General features: G+C 33.6%; 1 pseudogene; it reads left to right on the top strand.

Annotated features, from left to right (window-relative positions):
- The first annotated feature begins 2,843 nt into the window (after nt 1–2,843).
- LOC149137779 (uncharacterized) lies at nt 2,844–3,688 on the top strand (annotated as a pseudogene).
- The last annotated feature ends 475 nt before the right edge of the window (nt 3,689–4,163 follow it).

The following is a 4,163-nucleotide window of genomic DNA, read 5'->3' as shown; positions in this document are numbered from 1 at the left end:
ATTCACTGGTGAATATTCTCGATCACTTTCATATATAGTGAAGCATAAAAGATCTGTTATTCTTCATGCTGCAACAGATACAAACATTTTGAATGTTCTCTCTAAAATAATCTTGTGTGTATGAAATTCATTTATATTCGCTGATTCTATCGTGAATCAAAAACCGACTGAATAGTCAGCAATCCTTTTTCTGTCCTCCCTATTACGTTGATTTTATAGTCCAGACTCATAACTTATAACTACTGAATCCACTTAACACTAAGTAGAATCAGTGAATGATATATATTCACCCTGTAAGCCGATATAATTCTTATGTATACAATCTAAAATTTATATAATATATAAATATAATCCAATATATTTTTATATATCAGGTGCTATAATTCACCTATTTCAATGAGCTAACGAGAAAACCACTAACGTGTTCGCTCCACTTGCTAGAAAAAGCGCTCAAGCTTCCCTCAAATCACATCCTAGCACCATGGAAAAATGGAAGCTCACTCTGGTTAATGCAATTCTAGATACACGTTGTCTGAAATAAATTACGTGCTGTTAATGGTAGCAATATATTTGATTATAGATCTGCAGGATCAGTGATGATATGGATTAAATAAAACTGCACAAATATCCCTTAGGTTGTGGAAACCTTTGGTTTCAATTTCAAACTTCAGAAGTGCGCTTTTGTAATAGTTCTATATTCTGTTCAAGAAGGATTTGCCTTTCATCTGCTAAACGCTATGGAAAACAGATATAAGCACTGATATTAAAGAGTCTTATCGTTCGGAAAATGACTACCTTTTATAACAGTGGGATCTATCAGCTATCAATACGATATCTTCATTTCAATTGCTAGCTGCGTTTAAGTATATTTAAAAGTTCAAAGTATGTGATTTACCCCTTTCACAAATGGACAATGTTTAAATCTGCAAAACTTATTTGTCATGTATGAACTCTTCTCGTTTATGTGTGTGTGAATGTGTGTGTATATATATATATATATATATATATATATATATATATATATATATATATATATATATGTATATATATATATATATATATATATATATATATATGAATGTGTATATACATATAAATGTGCATATATATACATATATGAATACGTTTATATACAAATGAATGTGCATATATATATATATATATATATATATATATATATATAAATACATATATCAGTATATATGTGTATGTATCTGTTTGTATGAATGTGTGTATATATATATATATATATATATATATATATATATATATGAATGTATGTATGTGCATATATATAGAGAGAGATGTATGAAAATATATACATATATTGATGCATATGTATTAATGCACATAGATATATAGATGTAAATTTATGTATGAACATATATGTGTATATATGTATATATGTATATATATATATATATATATATATATATATATATATATATACAAATGTATGTATGTATGTATGTATGTGTGTGTGTGTGTGTGTGTATGTATAATACTTTGAAAAAGGAAATATAGTTGAAAAAATTGTCAAGTAACATGTTTGAGAAGGGAAACGTGTTATATCAATTGCTTAGCATTTTTGTCAGTTTTGTTTTTGGAAAATCAATTTAAAATAGCAAATTGAACTTAGGTTACAAATCGTGTTTGTATTTCTTTTTCTACTTAACGTGTAACATTTTCCTATAAGGAAAAATATTGCACTTTATACATATATTTTATTGTCAACACTTTTATAATAAAAAAAATTCACGTTCCTTTTCTAAATTATGTTATTTCCACCACCGCCCCAACTTTTTTTGTTAAAGTATTACATACACTGAATGTATAACTATTAATTTTTTCAAATTGAAAAATGAGAAAAACTTTAAATTTTTTTTTTTTTCACTTACCACCCTTGCTTTCAGTTTAGTTAAGCATTGTTCAATACTGTTTGCCTCACCTCTGTACAGGTACAAACTTGATTAATTAAAGTTAACATGCTCGTCACTTACTTCACTGTTATAGTTTTGATCAGTAATGAGGTGTTTGAAAACGGAGGTATGGAGAAAACACATTTCATTTCTTACGTAAGGAAGCATCAACTGTTATAACGGGCAAAAACCTTCGCTTTTCAATTGGATGTTGTTTTGTAATAATGTAACTAAAATAAAAAATTACTTCGAAATCTTATGAAATGCCAGTGATATGACTCAAACAAAAGCAGATGAAATATAAAGCTATGTTACAGCAAATTCAGCAGAATGACATCATTAACTTATTATGTGATACCAGGAAGGCGGCGAGCTTGGCAGAAACGTTAGCACGCCGGGCGAAATGCTTAACAGTATTTCGTCTGTCTTTACGTTCTGAGTTCAAATTCCGCCGAGGTCGACTTTGCCTTCTATCCTTTCGGGATCGATAAATTAAGTACCAGTTGCGTACTGGAGTCGATTAGATCAACTGGCCTCCTCCCCAGACATTTCGGGCCTTGTGCCTAGAGTAGAAAAGAATTCCCGTGTCTGTGTATGTAGATGTGAATGCATACAGATCTATTTATTAAAGGCGGTGAGCTGGCAGAAACGTTAGCACGCCGGGCGAAGTGCTTAGCGGCATTTCGTCTATCTCTTTTGTTTCTTGTGTTCGTGGTGAAAATTGCTGTTTCTTTAGTGTTAATATTGCTAATAACTGCTGTTTCTAATAACTGCTATTTCTTGTTAAATTGTTAAATTTCGTAACTGTTGGCGTTTTCATTTGAAAACACTAAGTGCTGGTAGAAAGCATGCGTTGCTCATTCCCCCGTTGGTGGGGGGGGGGGGAGAATATCGTCTAGTGAGGAGCCTACCGTTGGAACAGAAATGTCTGTTTCTCCTGTTGAAACGAAGAATTGCATGTTGTCTGGCGAGGAGCCAACTACGAGCAAAGAAATAGTGGATTTCCCCGAAAATGGAATTTTTGATTCCCGAGTTTGCCAAAAAAACAAAAGTATTGTGTCCAAAAGAACAATTAATGCACCTAGCATCCAAACCGAACAATCAAAAAAAGAAAAAAAAGTTTTGCGTTGGCAGCTGGGGGTGGAACCCGGCTGCTTTCGACGAATAAGTGTGACTTCATGAAATACAGTGAAATGATGCAAATAAACGATAACGTGGTTAAAATACAACCACCGGAGAAATTATTATTAGAAGAAAAACAGAAAACACTAATATTTAAAACTTACTGTTTGCAAAAAAGAAAAATTGATAGAATTACAGAAGGGAAGATAGAGAAGTGCCTGAAGCCAATTTGGAGCGGCGTAGTTTATCTGACAAGAGGCAGGAAGTTTGGTACGGTGGAAGTAAGATTTACCAACAAAGAAATTGCTCAAAAACATTCTGTAGAAACGCTGAAAACGGACGACGTGGCGCTCATCCCCACTTATATGGGGATAAAAACGTCCAGAATTAAAATCACAAGGGTCCCACCGGAAGTGGATCCTATGTGGTTGGTGGCGGCAGTCCTAATCAAGCAGGAAGAGAAAATTACTCTCCTCCAGGCTGCCGCTACCGAAAACGCTAACTGTACTGGTCAAACAGTTAGTCTCCTCATCCAGGCTAACCCTAAAATAATTGAAGCAATTCCCAAGACAATTGAGATAGGGGAGAGATCCTCGTGGTGTTTGTTGAGGGCCGAAAACCCCGATGTTATTTGTGCGGCCAATTAGGCCACATTCGAAGGAACTGCAAGGAAAATGAGGAAGACGAGGAAGAGGAGAAAGAACAAAAAGAAGAAAAAGATGAAAAACAAACAAAAGAAAAATACAATCAGCAACTCAACTGAGAGCAGCGACTAGTACAGAACAACGACCAAAAAAGACTGCCAGAAGAGAAAAAGAGGAAAAAAGTTTAATAGCCGTAGACACAAAAGATACTGAGCTAATGAGAGATATTCAATTGATTAAGACTGAAAAAAAATAGATAACCTTTCGGAGAAATATAACAATTATGACGTGTATGAAGTCTCAAATAAGACTCATAGAATTTTACAAAACAAATACCGTAAGACAGTATCATCAATGAGATTGGACTTTAATAAGTTTATATTTCATGGATTGCCAGCCCCGGTCCCGCGAGAAAAGGAAAAGGCGGAGACCCCACCTCCACCTGATAATTCTTTGTCGATAAAGAGACGGGACTTTA

This window comes from Octopus bimaculoides, chromosome 1, assembly GCF_046866305.1.
Source record: "Octopus bimaculoides isolate indiv1 chromosome 1, ASM4686630v1, whole genome shotgun sequence".
NCBI lineage: Eukaryota > Metazoa > Mollusca > Cephalopoda > Octopoda > Octopodidae > Octopus > Octopus bimaculoides.
The sequence above is the reverse complement of the archived record's forward strand: the minus strand, read 5'-3'. Positions and strand labels throughout refer to the sequence as shown.